Raw genomic sequence first — 20,335 nt, forward strand, 5'->3', positions numbered from 1 at the left:
TTGATTTTACTAAAAATCAAGTGGCAACTCTGTTAATTTGGAAGGTCAATTTTTCTTAAATCATAAGATTAATTGATTTTTCAAAACTTAGTCATTTTTACTATTAATTATATATTATATATTTTTTAAGTAAAACAGTTTAGAAAATAAACTGAAAATAAAAGCAAGAACGGAAAGATACACAACAAAACAACAATAAAGAGCAACGGAAAGATACATAACAAAACAACTTAAGAAAAGTGCAACTCATTTCAGATCACAAACTGCAAACTTATTTACCACATCAGTCGACCACCATTGATAGAGCAATTGGTATAAGAAATATATACCACAACAACTTATCGTACTACATCAACAGAACCCAATAGATACAAGACACTATATATAACATTAACTTGGTCATATATAAGCAAAACGATAGTTAGTTTTATCTGATACACTCAGCCTATACAAAAAGTAAAAGTGAAACCAAAACTACAACTATAAGTTAAGGCACTAGCCTACACAAAACATACCAAAATAATAAGTTTAGCCTTAATATCATTTAAGGCACCAACCTACACAAACAGTAGCAAAAACTGCACCAACATATACAAAACAATACCAACACAATAGCATTATCCCCTTCTTGGCCTCAACTTTCATAGTTGATTTGTAGTAAATGCACCCTGTCCATTCCAAGTTAAGTCAGTTGGTGCTATGGGAATATTTGTAGGTTCACTAACACCAAATTTATCATCTCTCAAGCCTATTACTCTACTCTCAATTGGTTATTGTGGATTTTGTCTCTTTCTGAATCTTTTTAGAAAAGATTTTTTCTGAGATTGATCTTGGCCTTAGCCTATGGTCTTCATCATCATCCTTAGTTACTTGAAAATAGCTGTTAGAAGAAGCATATTCAAACTGACTTTCTTGTGTTGGTTATGGGGTTGTGCAGTTGATGTCTTCCTCAGAAGCTTCATCTTCATCTTCATCAACTAAACCTCTCCTAGGCTGTCTCTTTTTTCCCCTGCCAGAATTTTTCCCTTTGTTAGCAGGTTGTTTCCCTTGCTTCTTAGTAGGTTGTTTCCCCTGCTTTGCCTTATTAATCATAATAGAAGATATAGAATTAAGTAGTGAAATAGAATAAGTATTTGATGAAATTAAAGATTAAAGAGAAATGAAAATTACCTTTTTACATCCTTTTGCATTGTGATTTTGTTCTCACAATTACTACATGTCATCACTTTTCCTTTTCTTGTTAGCTTCCATACTCCTTGCCTCTTAACAACTTCATTCTTTTCTCTTTCCCTCATTCGCTTAGGTTTACCAACAAGCTTGACCAATTCTGGTGGTTCAATAGCATGCATAAGGTTGTAATTTGTGTTTGTAAATTGCCAAGGCTGCCTCTTTACTATAGTACCAATGATTTCTTTTTTTGATATCCTTATTTTGTGCTCCGCGGCCTTAATTACATGTGGACATGGAATTCCAACAGATCCCATGTTCTGCATGTGCATTTTTTTCTCTTAAGTTGACAATATGTCTATCTGCACCTTCAGTAACCTCATAGCCATTATCCCATTTCCACTCACCTCACAGACCTTTGAAATCTTCAAATACTCATTAAACAACAACTCACTTTTGGGACTAAACCCATCATTTTTCCGCTTCTTCACAACAACCTCTTTTGCTGCCAACCTCTCAATTATTTTGACCCTAATGTCTTCCAACATTTCAATAATTGGCTTGTACCTTGCTTCAAGTATCCATGCATTGAATGATTCAGTAAAGTTATTGTCCATAGCCTGATTTTTGCACACAGTATCTAAATAGGCTATGCACCATGCTTTTGGAGGATACTTGTCTATTAAATCTTGTCCAGCCTCTCCATTAACTTCCTTGGTCTCTTGAAGTTGGTCCTCAAACTCCTCTGTAAATGATGACCATGCAGCCCACCATAGCAACTTTTTCAGCTCGCCTTTGCCCCCATCTTCTGCACCAATATGCCTCAATATGCCTTGCACAATATCTCTGATGTGCTTTAGGCAAGACTGTCCTTACTGCTTCAAGCAACACCTAATTATCAAATTAAAACAACTAAAATTAATAAAGGAAACAGTATCAAGAAAATGGAATTAAATTGCAAATCACTAGTATAATATTACCTTCTACATATCTGATATGAATGTCATTCCTTCACCATTTTGAAGGTCAAGGGAATGTTGCAAATGTTGCATAAACGATGTCCAAGTCCTCTTAGCCTCTTTGTCAACCACAATCAAGCTAGAGGGTAGAAAGAGTTATCACTGTTTTGACCAACAACACACAATACTTGTCCCTTAGCCTTTCCTTTAAGGAACGTACCATCTAACCCAGACTTAAAACACAGGTTCATTGCCTTGAAACAGATATACATCCTAAGAAATTTTATCTAACCATTAGATAGTGTCTCTTTAGACAAATCTATCACAATGTCAGACCCTACAACTTCTCAATTCAGTAGCATAACCCTCTAATTTGTTGTAAGAGTCTACAAAGCTACCTTCTAAACTCTCCAATATCTCCTTTTTTCGCTCTCTTGCACTTTGCTTCACTAACATTGAGCTAAAAAACTCTATGCAAATCAGCCTTCATTTGTTTGACCTTGTACGTGGGGTCACTTTGCAATTTGTTTGACCTGCACCCTATACTTAAGACTTATGTCACCACTAATTTATTTTGAAATCTTATTGTCACTTTTTTTTAAAAGTCTCGTATTAGTGGGTGCTAAATATTTAGAAGATGAAACTTTGACTACACTATTTTAATTGATATTTGAAATGTAATTGATTAACAAAAGAAATTTTTTGTACTTTATTTTGAATAAATATTTCTACATGTGTAATGTGTTAGTATGATACAATTGAGACCTTCTTTTAGATTGACGAAGTTATAATTCTCTATTATACGAATATATATTAGTCGAAATTGAACAAACTGTAGTTACCGATTACCATACTTTATAAAAATAAAATCGAATTGAAAATACTAAATCATACCGAATTAAATTGATAGGACAATGGTATAGTAGTTTTAAAAAACAAATAATGAAATTATGGTATACAAGTTTTTAAATACCATACCATACCAGCCTTAGAGCGAATAGTGTGGCGCAAGAACTCAAAGAAAAAAAATGGATAGGGAAAGTGAATTGATTGTTAGGGTTTTATTTTATAAGGGTAAATATGAGATTATCTAAAAAAAAATACTGGTAGAGAAGTAATATACTTGATCAAACTGGAATGGCGTTTAAGTAAAAGAATAAAAAGTATGGGAGTGCTAGTTTTGGATTTTTAACTTTTTTAAAGTCATTTAAAACTTATTTTAAGCTATTTTTAAATTTTTCAAACAATTCCAAAAGCTAAAAAGAGCTTAAAAATATATTTTTTTATCTTTTAAGTCAATCCAAACATGCTCTAAGTGTTAAAGTTAGTTGTGAACTACTTGCATTATACACTTATAATATAAGATTATTTATAAATTACAATTGATTACATTAAATAGGACATTGACGTTTAATGGTAGAGGGAAACTCTCATGATTCTGACCCACCGTGAGTGACACCCACATTAATTATGGGGGGAGAATCAACCAACTACTTACACAAAGTCTAAAATGCAATCAAAGTAAGCAGTTCAAAAGATTTTCAAGTAAATAGTCTTCAAATATTAAACCAGGTTTGTAGTAAAGAAACCATAATCGTCCAACAATGCTAAAGTAACTCCCTAGAAACTAAAATTCGCATTATGAAAAAATGTTTGAGTCCGAATGAATGGCTTATCAAAATAAGAGGAATCTATTGTCGCCCAGAAGAAATGTCTCACCCTTTGATTTAGATAATTGAGTTAACACAGTTAAGGTCGCAAATAGTCGCTTGAGCTGACATGCACAATAAACAGAACCATCACAATACAACGAAACAATTAGATTTTCTCATGAAACCCACACATACAATTGTTAGTGTACTAACGTGGTACCCATTCTAATAATATTATATACCGCATGCTACCCGATCTCATCATCAAACACAAAACACAGTCGTATCAACAAAGAACAACAATCATACTTATATATCCAAGTTAACACATCCATTGCATATAATTGATAACATCTTTCATTTCAAATCATGTTCTTCCTTTTCTCCTAATAATAATCATGCATGCAGTACTAATAAAGTAGTTGACCACATATAACAATATAACATAAACGACATAAATAAATAATTATCACGTACCTCAAGTCATGCTTTGAAAGATCGATTGAACTTCCGCCTTCCATTTTGTGAGGCCTTAACTTGTTCTTGGTTAAAACAATGATAAAACATAATAATCAATAAATAATAACCTAATAATATTTTAATTATATCCAAATCCTAAATCTCATGACACTCCCATGATCATCCCACCAAAACTAGGGTCTTTTCACCATTATTTCAAATCAAACTCCCCCTAAGGTCACCCAACAATGATTCTAAGGCATAAGAATCACAATATAAGTAAAAAAGCAATTAACTTACCTTTACTTGTGAAATTTATGGAAATAGGTTAGAGTTCATCTTAGGTCAGCCCTCCTTTTTCCCAAGATGTAATTGCAAAATTATGAGCGGCTTAGGGAAATTTTTTGCATTAACTCATGACCAATCCTACTATAATGCCACCTACTATAATCCACCAGTAAGTACGCCAACCCATAACCCAGTTTGACAAGTAATGAGTGCCAGGGTAAAAGTAAACATAAAATAATAGTAATAATAAGGAAAAGACAGAAGCAAGAAAACCAAAATCTATATACAATGGGAAACCCTCCAAAACTTGGAAGTCATAAGTATATATTTGTCTAGTATGAGCAAGTAAAAGTCTCAAAATTGGACCATAACAAGTCGTTCCAAAGGTAAAGACTAGCTAACATATATACAGAAGAAGACACGTTGATCTAAGATACCAAGTGCTCACCTTTAGTATCCACGAGCTGCAAAAAATGGCATGACCGATCATCACTCGTAGATGGTGCTAGGACCTACATCACAAAAATAATGCATAGTGTAGCATAAGTACCAAACCAAATGTATTTAGTAGGTATCATAGGTCGACTGGGCAAGAAAGGTAAATACAATCAATAAACATAGAATCTAGACAAAAACAAAGGTCAAACGGTTATGAAAAGTAAATAAAAATACACCTAATCTAAACCTAACTGGGTCCCCATAATTGCAGAAGGTACACTTGTGTGCAAGTTTAAATAAAACCTGAATGGACCCTCATAATCCCGACATATACACATAATAGCTAATTTTACAAGAGGGAAAGAAGTGCCTTCGAACCAGATTCATCAGGTGTACGAAGGGCCTTAAAATCCAAGTATAGCCTCTACTAGATGTAATAGCCTCGACCCATTAAGCATTGAATACGACCTCGAACCATAAACATCAACCTCAAAATAAGGGTAACAACCTCAAACTACAATCATCATCCTCGAATTAGAAATAGTCAGTGTCCAGTTGACTCTTACCCTAGCTAGCAAGAGTGACAAAAGAGTTAGTCAACTTTTAAGAAGATAACAATATCGAGACTAAATCATCATAGAACAACATCCAACCACAAGCATTCACATGAGGTTGCAAGCCTAAAACAACCCAATATCAAATCATCGTAAGATGTGTGCTTATCGGCAGCCCATCAGAGTCGTCTCAGGCGCTTCAGAATTGGAAAACTCTTGTACAACATATTCGAAGAGCATGTGATTGGTTTCGATGTAGGCAACAATCTACTTTCTTATCAGCCAAAAGTTCAAAACATAGTAAGGAAAAGCTTGGCTCTAGTTGATGATATTGTTAACTATATTTTGAATATTATTTATCTAGCATATGTTGTTTGACTTGGGATTCAAATGGATTGTGATGGTGATGCCCTATAGCCTCTTGAACATAGAATACAAACATCTCCACATGATTCTACTATGCACTTTCTCTTACACTAACAAAGTAGGCCAACTTTGAGCTCTGATATCAACTTTTCATAACCCGATTTATTAGGTCATGATGACACCTACTACATCCAATATGTAGGTAAGCTTAACTATTAATCTGAAAGTAGAAGCAACAGGCTATCACGCGGAAGATAACAATAAGGAGCAAGAGCCAAAAAAAAATAGAACAAAGAGAAATCAGTAGAAGTATATATATGAAATCATCCCCAAGACCTGACATCAATCAATAATAGAGTACCTAGTTTTAATAAGAATGCAAGGGTTTTAGAATAATCATAGATCTTTCTTTTGTTATTTTGAAACTGGCCTCATGGAGACATTATTTTTAGTTGTGGTTCAGAAAATAGGAACCTGACCTAGCTAGTTGTTAGAGTTGACACCTTACTTTTCTGGCATAATTTAAGCATTTAAATTGTTAAGTTCTAACAATTCGTCCCACTCATTCCATATGTTCAAGTGACAATCTTTTGAACTCGATGAAGCTATCAAAGGAAATTCAAGTGATTGAGGTACGCATTCTCATTTAAATATGTAGAGAAGTCACTTGAATTCAACACATCGAATGATGTTCTTGTTGAAGTTCATTGAAGTAGTAGGTTTGACATTTAGATCTTGTTATTTTTGGGATTAATATTTCTGTACAAGGACCATCAAGATAAAAAGAATTAAGAAAGTTTGAAAAAACCTCAAATCATAAATGTAGCTACTTAAGACAGAGGCCCCCATGCTGGTCTAGTTATGACATTTGTGATTTGAGGTTTTGTCGAACATTCCTAATAGTTTTAATCTTGTGGTCCTTATGCAAAATTACTGATCCTAAAACAACAAGCTCCTAATGTCCAAACCAGCTACTTCAATGAACTTCAGCGGGAACATCATTTCAATGTATTGCATTCAAGTGTTCAATAAATTATTTTTAAGGAACATACACACCTCAATCACCTGAATTTTATTTTATAGCTTTAGCGAGTTCAAAGATGAAACGAGTGGGATGAATTTCTAGAAACTGAAAATATCAATGTTGAAATAATGTTGGAAAAACAAGGTGTCGAATCTAACCAGTACCATGTTACATGTCTATTTAACGGTAATTACTGCCCCGAATAAGTTGTTCAAGGTTCTTTAATGGTGTTTTGGTGATTTTATTGTATGTTATCTCTTAGGGTGTTTTGAGCATTCAATTGTGTTCCAAACAAGCTCAATAAGTCAATTATGATCTTTTAACAGAACAATTTCAAGACTCCTAACGCGAGTTTCATATTCTCAATTTGACTCTATTTTGATCTGTCTCTAATTATTGTAATTGTTGTGTCCAAACGTCTCTATTGACATTGTGCTCAATATTTTGTTAGCATGTCGTGATCGGAGGTGCTTAGTAAGTGGAAAACTCATGTGCAACATATTTGGAGTACGTGTGATCAGCTTCGATATAGGATACAATCTACGTTCTTGTTAGACAAAAGTTTGAAAGAAGGGAAAGCTTGGCTCCTATCTGTGGTATTGTTAATAATAATGTCAATGATCTTTTGAATAATTTAGCCAGCATGAGTTGTTTAACTTAGAAATAGAATTGATTGTGCTTGTGATGCCTTATTACCTCATAAAGATATGACATAAGTTTCTTTGTAGGACTTCACTAGGAACTCTCTAATACCAATGAAACCGATCAACCTAGAGTCTTGATACCGACTTGTCATCAACCAATTTCTTAGGTCATGATGCCACCTTCTATATCTCACCTGTTGGTAAGCCTAACCCATAGCTCAGAACTAGAAACAGGGGGCTGTCATACAAAAGGGAAAAATGAGGAGCAAGAGCTATAAAAATGACAAGATAGAGGAATCTACATAAATATATATATGAAAACATCCCCTAGACCTATCACCAGCTAGGAACTGAACATCTAGTCTAAATAAGAATACAAGAATTTTACAAATACAATAAGCACATAAATGTCTTTTGTTATATTGGAATTGACCTTGGAGAGAAATTATCTTTAGTGAGCTTTGAAAAATGGGAACATAAACTAGCCAATTATTAGATTTGACACTATGTTTTTTGGCATTATTTCAACATCATCAAAATGATCAAGTTCTAGCAATTCATGCCACTCATTCCATACGTTAAAAGAATAATAATTGAACTCAATTAGATATAAAAGTAAATTGAGGTTGCTGAGTATGTATGCTCTTTGAAATAATTCATTGAAATTCATGGAAAAGTCACCTAAATTCAACACATTGAAATAATATTCTCCGTTAAAGTTCATTAAAGTTAGTTAGACATTTGGAGATTGTTGCTTTTGGGATCAAGATTTTTGTATAAGGTCCATAAAGTTGAAAACTATTAGGAAAGTTTGACTAAACCTCAAATTATAAATGGCATAACTAGCTACTTATGATAGAGGTCTATACACTAGTCTAATTATGACATTTATGATTTGAGGTATTTTCAAACTTTTCTAATAGTTTTAATCTTTGTGGTCCTTATGCAAAAATACCAACCCCAAAAACAACAAGCGCCAAATATCTGACCAGCTACTTCAATGAACTTCAATGGGGAATATCATTTCAATGTGTTTAATTTAAGTGACTTCTCTACGAATTTCAATGAATTATTTCAAAGAGCATGCCCACCTCAACTATCTGAATTTCTTTATATAGTTTCACTGAGTTTAAATAATTATTCTTTGAACATATGGAATGAGTGAGATGAATAACTTAAATTTGATCATTTTGATGCTTAAATAATGCTAGAATAGAAAGATGTCAAATCTAACAACTGACTAGATTACATTCCTATTTTTCAAAGCTCAACTAAAGATAATGTCCCCACGATGTCAGTTTTAATATAACAAAAGACAGTTCTTTACTTATTGTATTTATTTATACTACTAGATGTTCGATTAATGACTGATGTCAGGTCTTGAAGATGGTTTCTTGTACATATTTTTATTGATTCTTTTTTCCTAATTGTTTTTTGACTCTAGCTCCTTATTGTTATATTCAGAATGATAGACCGTTGCTTCTAGTTCCAACCTATTGGTTAGGCTTATCTAACGCTATAGGTTGACCGACTTCGTTGGTATGAGAACAAGTGTTTAATTAATAGAGTTATACAGAAACATTTGTATCCTATCTTTTGGAGGCTATAGAGAATTACCACTACAATCGGTCCAATTTATATGTGACACCCCAGCTTAAGAAAAGAAATTTCACATCGATATAAATAAAGAAGAGATGTTGGATATATAAGTAAGAAGATCTTACCAACTGGTGACGTATTTTAAACTCATGCGAGCTTGGACCCAGAGCGAAGAATATCACTAATAGGTTGGACCATTACAAATTGTATCAAAGCCACTCTTGTATTAGTATTGTTGATGTGGGATGTGGTATCACAATGACAAAATGTCTATATTGACAATGTGTTCAATCGTACAAGATGCACCTCGAATCACCCAAAATGAAGGTTTAGAGCTCTCACATTCGGTCTTTGAAAATAGGGAAGAATGCTGAAAGTCGAGATTTATAACTTTGATCTTATCTCTAAAAACCTATTTTTCATCGCTAAAAGTTTAAACCATCAAAACCAGATTTTGTTATCCCACGAAATTCTGTATTTTCTACTCAATAGAGATGTCTACTCACTATATGCACAACTTAAAAAAATATCCTAGAGAGAGAATCTCTCCCTTCTCACTAAAAAGATTATATTCCCATTATTTTTTTGAGTGGAGTTTTGGCTCCGACAGATGTCTCACACGGTGGACCTATCGGCCCTTAGGCAAACACTAAGGAACCACCGTCCCCCCGACAATCGTGTGCAGACCCCTATCCCTCATGGCGAAGATCCGTTTACCCCTCTCCCAAAGTCCAAAATCCCTTCAATCCAAACTAATTAGAATTCCGCCCATTCGCCCTCTACGGTGGACACAAATTACGCCTAAATTACTCAAGTTCCAAAGGAGGTCCTTAAAGTCTTACAGGTAACTCCCCAGGAACTATCCCTCTCCTGTATGAAGTTCCAGTTCATAGTTAGTATGCAAACTCTACTATCAAAGGATCAATAGGCCAAAATCAACTAAACTGGCTCCTAGAAGCTATGAATTGCAGGATGGCAAGCCAGTGGTCTTCTTCATTGTACAAGAAAATGAACTACTTGCCCAAAAGTGTAAATGGACTATTATAGGTAAGTTCCCGTGTATACGTCTGTCTATAGATATTATTCGCAAAAGAATTCGCTAAGATGATTTAAAGTAAAAGAGTGGTAAAGATTGGGGGCATATGATATGTATCATGTCTTTTTGGATTTTGAAAACATAGATGATCATCTCAATGTGTACTCTAAGTGCTTCCTCACATTCGGAGAGAACCATATCATGAAAATTCTTAGATGGACCACTGATTTCAAACCAGAAGCAAAAAGCACATTAGCTCCGTTTGGATTTACCTCCCAGACCTTCCTTGGAATTATTATGAATGGGATGCTATATGTCGTATATGTAACCTATTGGTACGCCGCTTATCATGGATAAAGCCACTAGCTCCGAGACTAGGCCTGCTACTGCTAAAGTTGAAATAGAGATCGACTTTACTAGACTATTGACTAATGAAATTCTGGTTGAAATTAGAAATAATGAAGGCAAGGTGATGATCATAAATCATAAGGTTGAATACGAAATCATCACTGTATTCTGTTTTCATTGCAAAGTATAAGGTCATAGAGATGAAAAATGCAGAAAACTACACCCGGAGCTGAGAAGTGAACATGCGAATGAGGTGTGAAAAAAAATGAATGATAATATCCATCAAGATAACAGGCAATTGGAACATCAACAGAGGCAAGCAACTAGAAAGGAGAAAGTTGTGATTACCAAGTCAACTGAGCAAAATCTCAACATTCCTCAAATGGTGCACAACCACAATGTTCAAACAGATGAATGACAAACTATCGGAAGAAGAGGCAAACCTATTAATAAAACTACCGTTGAAGAAAGCTCCAACATTCCTAAGAACGATGCTACCACAAGAGAATCAGATAGTGGAACTGATGGCACCCAAATGTTGTAGATAAAAAATGGGCAAACAAATGTGGTTAAATAGAGACTACAAATATTAACTCCAGTTCTGAAAAACAACTAAATGGTACTAAATTCCAACCTTCCCTCTATAAAGAATCACTTCAGTCAATCCAAATGAAAGAAAGGAAGAAAGCAACAGAAATCCAAACTCCAAAAACACCACGGTAATGTAAGAAGAGTCAGACAATAGAAGGAAAGTATCTATACTGACATGGAGGTGAAGGATAGTCCTCTAGTCAATATGAAAGTAGAGGATGTCAGCAATATCAACGAAAAAGAAAGCAAGTTCTCCTCAAGAATTACCATCCCTTTAGAGGTGATCCTAACTACCGAAGGAATTTCTAATGACATTTTTCCGCAGGATAACAATCTCAAACCTTTTTTTGGTCTTGATCTCATAACTACTGGAATGCGAGACGGGAACATCAATAAAGAAAAGGAGCAGGAAGAACTCAAAAGAAAGAACGTATTTTTTGAAATGAAAAATACTAACATCAAAAATCTTTCTCAAACCTTTGAGGTAGATAAGGATACTGCTTATAAAGATTGTGAATAAGACATCACAATGGAGAATGACACATGGGATCTGGGATCTCCCAAATCAGATGATGGTATTGTAAGAGGAAATAAACATGACAACCATGATGAATCAGTGACTAATACCCTTTCACAAGACCATTAAAGGTGATAAACTACAAAAATTTATCTCATATGGGTAATGGTATTTCTTAATTTATGGACTACGAAAATTCAAACAGCGGAGTTTCAAACTCCTACGACAATGATCAAAATGACCTCTACCCCAATGGTATCCATGATTAATACACTCTCGTGGAATATTAAGGGTATAGGCTCTCAAGGAGCTATTGAAAGGCTCAATCTCTTTAAAAATCAATATCATTCCCCCTATCTTTTCATCCAAGAACCTAAGGTGCACGAGAGTAGAATCGACAAGTACAAAAGACTTCTTAGTTTTCAACACTGTGCTCACAACATCCCCAACAAAATATGGATTTTTTGCGGAGATGATTATCAGTTGGACATTCTGGAAGATAAAGAACAACATATGCTTATTCATATTTCTCAAGCTCACCGACTTATCTCTTTCCACTTAATTGTTGTGTATGCTAAGCGTGAAGAGACCTTGAGAAGAGAACTGAGGGACAACTCAAGGACCACTACCAACAACATAAATGGTCCATGCGGTGTGGTTGGTGACTTCAATGTCATCACCGAACCACAAGAAAAATCAGGAGGAAGACCATTTAGATTTGAAGAAAGTTAAGATTTTTGTAATGTTTGACTGACTGTAATCTTCAAGATGGGGGATTCCTAGGGTCGATGTTCACTAAGAGTGATAATAGTGATCCCCCAAATACAATATGGAAAAGGTTAGATAGGTTAGTCTACAATGCTGAATGGTTTGACGAGTATAGGGGCACCACTGTCACTCACCTTTCAAGGACATGTTCTAACCATGCTCTTATGCTTATCACCCGTAACAACAACAATACCAACCACGTGAAATATTTCAAGTTGCTTAATAGATGGACTGATCAAGATGACTTTCGGACTATTGTCCAACAAGCTTGGGAAGATGAACAATCAGGCAATCCTTTATATGTCCTTTATCAGAAGATTAAGAAAGTCTGCAATAATCTTAGTTCTTGGTCTAGATCAGCTTTCGGAGATTTTTATGATGAACCAAAAAAGCTTGAAACTCTCATAAGAACTCTTGAATAAGATTATGTTAAACTAACAAGCAGGAGACTAAAGAAAAACATTCTAAAGCTAGAGTTGATTTCACCAAATTCATTACGCTCCAAGATAAGGTGTTAAGACAGAAAGCTAGAGTCAAATGGTTACAAGAAGGCGATGCCAACACTGCTTTTTTCCATGGAATTATCAAACATGGGAGGAGAAAACTCACCATCCACAAAATTAAGGATACTGAAGGTAATTGGGTGGAGGGTAACTTTGAAGTGGCCAATGCAGTTGTAAAATACTTTGAAAATCTTCTCAGTGCTGAGAAGGTGCTGGAAGATGACAATGTATTACATGTTACTAAAGGGTCGTAAGTGAAGATGACAACAAGGCTATTACTGTTATTCCTACTATGCAAGAGGTGAAAGTGTATTTTCTATAAACCCTGATAGTTCTCCAGGACCAGATGGTTTCAATGGCAAATTCTATCAAAGTGCTTGGAATATTATTGTTAATGACTTGCATAATGCCATTACCTTTTTCTTTCGAGGTGCCACTTTGCCTAAATTTTTCACTCATACTTGTGTTATCATGCTCCTTAAAAATGAATGTCCTCAAATCTTTTCTGACATCAGGATCATTAGCCTTTGCAATATGTCAAGCAAGATAATTGTCAAGCTTCTCAATGCTAGGCTTGGTGGTATTCTCCCCAAAATTATCAGTCAGAACCAAAGTGGCTTTGTAAAAGGGAGAGCTATTATTGTGATTAAATTAGACAGGACTAAAGAATATGTCAAGAGTTTCTTGGCCATTTCTGTGCTTCATGCTAAGGAAATTGGGTTTTGCTGAATCATGGACAGACCTTATTTTTAGGTTTATTTCCAATAATTGGTACACTATACTAGTTAAAAGGAGTAGACATGATTTTTTTAAATCAGGAAGAGGTCTCAAACAAGAAGATCCTTTGTCTACATCCCTCTTCATATTATTGTCCCTTATATTTAATGAACTTCATCACAATAATAGGTTCAAAGGTTTTTACATGAACAAGCAGAGGCCGAAAGTTAACCATTTGGCCTTTGCTGATGATACTATTGTTTTTAGTAATGGCTCTCGATCTTCTTTAAATTTGATTTTTGACACTTTAGCTATGTATGAAAAGGTCTTTGGACAATCTATTAATAGAAACAAGTGCAGTTTATCTTTGGCTCATAATGCCTCTCAAAGATCTATAGAAGAGTGGAAGAATTTTAAATATGAGGTTTGAAAATTTTCCCATAAAATATTTGGGGCGCCCCATTTATGTCGAAAAGAAAAAAAGTTGAATTCTTCTCTTGAAATGGTTGCTAAATTCGTAAATAAGATTAGACGATGGCATCTCGATTTCCTTAGCTCTGGAGGAAAGGCAATTCTTATTAGGCATGTCCTCCAGGCCCTCAATGTTCATATCCTTTCAAAAATTTTGACAATTTTCTTCCTCTTTTGGCTCAGGACTCAAAATAATTGTGTGGTAATGGTATGTAAAGGTCATTTTCGAAAAATGGGTTCTCTCACCAGAGATTACATAAACAATTACAAAAATGCTCTGTAACAAAATTATCTATATCACATGTAATTTAATCATGGATATAATTAAATATGAAAAACTACAATGCTATTCTAAGAGGAAAAAAAACAAGCTCAAACAAAAAATTAGAGAAGATAAAGCATATTTAAGAAGTGTAATTTATTTTTCGACATCGAAATCGTAGACCAGAAAACTATGACATACCACAGGGTAAACAGAAAAATTGGGTAGATTTATCTCGCTCAAGTTTGCAATTCTATCACTTCTCCTTGGAATAACTGCAAAGATATACACATACAAATTAATAAATTATAAAACACTCGCATCAACAACAGAAGACTAAATTTCAATAATCAATTTTTTTAAAAAAAAATAAAATAAAATAAAAGTCGATAAATAGAAAAGATGGAAAGGAGAAGGATCAAAAGAACTAGAAGAAACTACATTCAATTAACTTTAAATTCAGTGAAAAATAAAAAATCAAACCAATCAAACAATAAATGGTAAAATAAGACCTAAAATCAAAATTAAAAAAAAATAAGAGCAACGATACCGTCTATTAAATACCACTGTAATTCTCGCGGCGAAATTTGAACTGAGAAAAAAAACCCTAAATATGAACGTATAAAAAGGTGGAAGAAAGCTAGTTTAATCTAAGGCCCACGCACGGGTCCAATATAATTAATTACAAACTCTTATTTTACAAATTTAATATTAGTCCTAATAAAACATTTAGCATAAATAAAGTATTAAAATAATCATCAAAGAATATAATACATTATATATGTTGCTTCTTTCTTAATCGGACTCAAATATAAATATTGAATACTGAAAAAAAAAATATTAAACTAAATTAAACCAAAAAACATTTTCAATTATAGTTAGTATTAACATGGGCATATTCAATTTTTAAGTTTTAAAACACTCAAGTGGAACATGTAATTTATTTTATTTTGTTTTTATACAATATGATACAAATTTATTAGGATTCGAAATTATTTTGTTCGTTAGATTGAATTATTTATAATATAAAAATCATGAGTCGTTATGTATTATATATATATATATATATCTTTTCTTTGATATTTATATTGTCACGCCTGAGCCTACACTCTGAGCAGGACTGACACTCGAGAACTATTGATGGCTCAAGAGAACCTTTGGCCTAGCTTAACTCTTAGCGGAAGAGTTCACTCATGATAAAATAAAGTATTAAAATACAATCATACCAAACTGTCTAAATAGATAAACTGAGAATGTTTAGAAATAACATTCATCTTAGCCAAAGAAACAACTCAAGATCAACATAAGCCAATAACAAGATAATGACGAATTAACTAACTAACTATTTATGAAGCCTCTAAAACTATGAGGGATGTTCGGACAAGACCCCCAAGCATCCTAATAACTGAAAATTACTACAACAATGTAAAAGAGGATCCTCCGGAAAGCAAAGAGGCTCCACAAGACTTTAAATGCTCAAGTGGATCAACGAAGCACTGGATGTTAATCCTGGTTACATGTATCTGCATTATAATCAAGATGCAGGTCAAATGACGTCAATACATTGAATGTACGAGCATGCGAGGGGAATACTATAACAAGACATAAGCTTGAAAGGGATTGAAAAAATATATCTGGACTCAACTTAACTTATTTCAATATAAAGCAATAATATGAATACAATATAGAGAAAAGCTTTTAAAACATTGATAACACCTCTCTGTATTTAGAAATACAATAGTAATTGTGTATGCAAAGATACAATATAAATTATGGCATTTATATAAAAATACAATTTACTTTTATGTATCCAAGAATACAAAATACTTCCGTGGAAGTTTCTCTAACCAACAACCATCACTTAAGAGCTATTGTGATAATACATCATTTTTCCTTACGTTGGGATGTCCTATACGTTGTCGAGGGTATAAAACCTGACTACTAAGTGGATCCACTACTATATGCTAAAAAGCACTAAAGAATCATCTAAAAAGTATGACCTTTTTCTATCCATGATGGCTACATTGTTTATGGGGGCTCGGAGTTGTCTAAACTCACCCTCATATCGGTGCTCAACACTACTCCCAAATATAATACTAGCTCTTATTTTTAAAAACATAACTTCTTTTGGTGTTTGAGATAATTGCTCAAAACTTACCGCAAAGGCTCTCTTGGAAATCAAAGTTTCCTCTCCCGCTTCTTTGTGAAAACATTTACTCTTTAATGTAAAACTAGCTCAAAGACTCTTTTGAAAATCAAAGTTTCCTTTTTTACTTAATGTGAGACATTTTATCTTTGAGAATACATAGTCCTGATATACTCTTTTGAAGAAATGAACTTCAATCTTTACTCTTTACTCAAATCAAAATTCAAGTCTTAAAACAAAGTTAAAACATTTGTAAATGACTTTTGAAAAACATTATGAACTTCTCTCTACTAGATTCAAGGCTCGTTATCTCATGTTATGGACGATTTCATGTTGTGTAGATGTACCTTAGAATGTAGAAGTCAACTAGAAAACATAGGAACATTTCAAACTCGCACGCATAGAAGTGGGAAAGGGTTGAAAACCTTGCGTCCCTAGCACTCTGAGTGGCGTGGGATGCCAGACCCAAACTTCAGACGCTGGCTTGGGGTGCATTAGCTGGAGCCTCACCCCAAAGGCGCAACTTCAGAACCCCAAGTGGGGCGCTCTGGCTGGCGTGACTCCCCAGACCCCTGCGCAGAAAATCCCATTTTTCTTGCTTGTTTTTCACTCTAAACCCTCTCGATTCTATTATTTCTTTCCTCAAACACTTAGATTCAACTACATAACCACAATATGCAAGAATATACTATTAACGACATCCAATTTCATGAATTTAAATCAAGAATTTCTCAACAACTTCAACATTCAAGAACCCAATAAAAACTTCAAACAAATCCATCAAGAACTCAATTTCTATACTTTCAAGAACAAAATCTCGTTGAATAAAATCATGATTTCCACTTGGGGTTAAACTAACCCAATGCTATGTGATCTCACATACCTTGTAGGGATCAACCCCAGACAAAATCCTCAAGCAATTCTTTAAAAAATCGGTGATTACAAGCTATTTCTCTTCTTTTCTCCTCTTCTTTTCTCTTCTCTCAAAACCCTAACATATTTTTATGAAGCGTAAATTGATACAATCAGTTGAGCCCCCAAATTAATTAACAAAAACGAATTCAATTGATTGGGGAGTGAAAAGACCATAATACCCTTCTAAAATCTTGTTTTGACTTTCTTTATCTAGACAACCCAACTTCAAATGTGCATATCTCCCTCATATGAACTCAAAATTGATCAAACTTGGTGGAGTTAGAAACATAATTCAAAGATATTTTCTACGGTATCTTGTAGCGCACCTAAATCATCCTAAGCTAGGAGTTATGTTTGTTTGAAGTTTACCCAATACTCATAGTTATCTTAACTTTGTTAAACTTCTAAATTTAATTATTTCCAAAAACGGTTTCTTTCTAATCTAAGTCTTTCTAGTGGCGAGGTGTTATACAGATTCCTTAATTCCATCTCCACATAGTACATTTGATATAACTTTAATTTAAAACCACAAGATTAAAAAATCATTTTTAATTTCTTCAACTTCGTGTCTGTAACACCTTGGAAATATCTAAGTTAAGGCCCAACCATTCTTCATTCACTATAAGGTCATATCGGGTGATTCCTAAATTATTTTTAGGTGTTAAGGTAAATTCTTTAGTATGAAAATCAATATGAATATGAATTAAGGTCACTAGAATCCTCTAACACAAGGTCGAGTTGTAACCTTCATACCGATTAAGTTTTGATATAAAATTTTACTTAGATCAACTTCAAACAATGATATGTATCAACACAGAATTAATTAGGTGTCTCATGACCTATCAAATCAAATATCTATGAGTCCTCTTTCCAACTCCGATAAGTTTGCCTCATTTTGAGTTCATAGTAAAATGTTATAACTATTTTATGAGAGACTACCACCACAGAGTTTCCTGAGTCAGTGACCTACTAATTACTTCTACGGGACGTAGAAGTTTTGCGACCCATATTATTCATATGTGAAAAAATTATTCGGAGTCAAAACTTTGGGTTGGTTCTTACAGATTGGATCTACGGTCCCTAGAATCTTCTACGTGTCGTAGTTTAATTTGGACTTGTAGGATTAACTTCTGAGCCTTAAATTTCAATATAAATTCCACGAATAGGATTTATAGTCTGTAGATCAAACTATGAGCCATAAATGGCTTCATGGAAGGTTTTCGACAGTTTTTTAAGAGAGATAGTTTAGGTCTTTCCTCGCAAAGTTATAACCATGATTGATTGGCACCATAAATATAATTTTTTTTGAAATATTCGTAGGAGAAACTTTATATGCACGACATTAATAATAATTACTACAAATATTTTAATATTTTATTTTATTTAATATATATTTCTTTATTTATTACATAATATTTGAATATGAATATTATAGAAGGATTATTTACCAAAAAATAACTCTATAATAAATGTCACAATTATTATAAATATAAATAATATATTACTGTAAAAGAAAAAAAATATAAAATAAAATCAATTTTAAAATTATCATACCATTATATTAAAATACTATTATAACGACGCTTTGCAGCTTTATGAAGGGTAGTTGAAAGATAACCAAAAGTTTCAATTCCCAATAGATTTCCTTACGGCGAACTTAAAGAGAAAATGTTGGCTTGTTTAATGAACTTTGTTGTATCTAATAGTTTCATTGGCTTCATTTTCATATATTAAACTTTGTTGTATTTAATAGTTTCATTGGCTTCATTTTCATATATATGTTATAGGTATTTAAATTTATACAAAGTTTAATGAGTGAGCATATCTATTTTATGTGGCATAATGCATATATAGAACAGAAATTGTCACATAAAATACTTGTATCTAACGTTCAATTTTATATAAATTTTGAAATCTGCTTATGTATGTACGTCCCAAAATTAAAAGACATAAATATCATTTGAAATTTAAGTTAAAAAGTATGTTTACGCATTATGTCTTTAATATATATAAATTGTTGTGTAATTCTTATATCCTACACAAAAGTATATTGAAACGGATTTTATATAAAATCTAGTTTAAAGGCATATTTAAATATTATAATTTTAATATTTATGAAACTTTGTGCAATTCATATATCCTACGGAGAAAAAATATTGAAAAGAATGAATAAAAATTTCATCGGAATGAAAGAAGAAGTGAAAACGTAAATATGAAAGTATTAAGTTTGCTTGATATTTGCATTACTTTTTAGAAAAGGAACAAAATTTAAACAATACTTTTAAATTCTTCCATTGTGAGTAAAGCTGTTTTAGATTATAGATTTGTGAATGAAAATATTTATTTCTTTATTATTTTTATTTGTTCATTATATTATTTTGAATCGTGCAATAATACTTATCATAAAGCAATGGATAATATCATGGTGTCTCTTTAACCTTTGCTATTATTCATTCTTTAATGTTTAGATGACTTATATTTAATAAGTGTGATTGGGTAAAATTACTCCTATTATTTGCTGCTTCTTAATTTCTATGTCAAATCAATACTCCTTTCATCCTTTTTTATATGTCATTTTTTATTTTACACTTGCATTAAGAAATGATGTAATTTTACTCTTCTATCCTTATTTAATTACTTGTAGATTTCCTAGGTTGGTCAAAGTAGGGAAAAGAGTCGAAAAATACTTTAACTTTGACCGTATGTATGTACCCACGCGGACACGTTACCAATTTTAATGAATTCAATATTTATAATGTCATCATATATCTTTAAAATACACTATTAAATAGTGCAAGGGGGTTAAAGGTCATTTCCAAAGTTCGGTATTGTTATAGCAATTTCAGTAAAGTTTAAATATATTCAGATCTTTTTCCCGTCAAAGTAAAGACATTTTCAAGATTAATTAACT

The 20,335-nt window shown here is 33.1% G+C and overlaps 1 long non-coding RNA gene across 3 annotated transcripts; it reads right to left on the reverse strand.

Annotated features, from left to right (window-relative positions):
• Positions 1-385: 385 nt before the first annotated feature.
• LOC101244738 (uncharacterized) lies at positions 386-15,039 on the reverse strand. 3 transcript variants are annotated; one of them, XR_738616.4, is made up of 7 exons: positions 14,914-15,039; positions 14,565-14,638; positions 4,974-5,037; positions 4,256-4,320; positions 2,148-2,265; positions 1,171-2,058; positions 386-1,080 (listed from the first exon to the last, which is right to left on the reverse strand). It is a non-coding gene; the product is annotated as an uncharacterized lncRNA (long non-coding RNA). The 3 variants fall into 3 exon arrangements; XR_738615.4 differs by having other exon boundaries at positions 2,148-2,288; XR_011212245.1 differs by having other exon boundaries at positions 2,148-2,666.
• Between the last annotated feature and the right edge of the window lie 5,296 nt (positions 15,040-20,335).

This window comes from Solanum lycopersicum, chromosome 11 (assembly GCF_036512215.1).
Source record: "Solanum lycopersicum chromosome 11, SLM_r2.1".
Lineage (NCBI taxonomy): Eukaryota > Viridiplantae > Streptophyta > Magnoliopsida > Solanales > Solanaceae > Solanum > Solanum lycopersicum.